Source organism: Charadrius vociferus, unplaced genomic scaffold (assembly GCF_000708025.1).
Source record: "Charadrius vociferus isolate BGI_N301 unplaced genomic scaffold, ASM70802v2 scaffold825, whole genome shotgun sequence".
Classification (NCBI taxonomy): domain Eukaryota; kingdom Metazoa; phylum Chordata; class Aves; order Charadriiformes; family Charadriidae; genus Charadrius; species Charadrius vociferus.
The window spans coordinates 237,893-239,010 of record NW_009648495.1 but is presented as its reverse complement, the minus strand read 5'-3'; positions in this window follow the sequence as shown (position 1 = coordinate 239,010).

Here is a 1,118-nt window from a genome sequence, read left to right as displayed (position 1 = left end):
ATGACACAAAAATAATAATACTACTACTAATACATCACATTTAGAGACCACTTTAAACACTGCTTCCCTCCCCACCCCACCCCCCCCAACACCAGCCCAGTGGGGTGAGCAGTGTCATCCCCACCCTGCAGACGGGGAAACTGAGGCAGAGAGGTGACATGAATTCCCGAGACCACCGAGGGAGCCAAGAGCCAGGCTCAGCCCTGCCGGGTCCTGCGCCCTCGGCTCCCGCCACCGTGTCCTCTCCATCCCTCCCCGCCACGCGGGCATCTCCCCCACTGCCGTTACTGGTTGTACCTACGTTACGGGGTAATGGAAGCTGCAGGCAATGCTCAGCGCTGGGGTGGGACGATCACAGCGGGTGCAAGGTGGGAGTCTCGTGTCTGATCTTACTCTAGACACCAGCTGGTGGCCAGCGAGACTCGCGCGAGAGGGAGATTTGAAAGGCAAACGCTTACGCGAGCTGGAACTCAGGTGGGGAGGAGGAAGGAGAGACGGAGCACGCTTTCCGCTGCTGCCTCCTGTAGCAGTTTTCCACCCCACCCACGGGCTGTCCCAGGCCAGGAGGGTTTTCGGGTGACATTTCTCCCAAGCCTGGAGGCTGCTGGTCTCCCGACAGCTGTGGCCGCTCGGCCTTTTGCCGGGACAGCGCTGCTCAGCGTGAGCGGCTCAGGAGGGACTCGGCCGGTCCCTCCTGCCACACGTCGGGAGGACACAGGAGCCCCCGTCACCCCGACGATGTCACCGACACCGAGCTCCTGCTGCATTCCCAGAAAACTAGAAATTCTGCCTAAGCGACACAAACACACGAGGGGTCCCAGAGCCCCACTCACACACCGACACTACGCGGGGGACAACAGCGAGGGTCAGCGTAGAAAACTACATTCAGTTTGCGGTCAGGACTCCGACCCAAGGGGAGGCTCCCGGCCTCCCGCTCCTGTGGCCTCAAGCCCACACGCTTGGTTACTCGAATGTACTTTTAACAGTATAAAAAGCCCCAAAGTAACTGTATATGCCACTGATATGCAGGGAGATACCAGCAGACAGGACGGCGGCTGAGCAGCCCGGGCCGTGGGGACGCCGCCGGCCCGCGCCGGGACCACCAGCCCCGGAGGGAC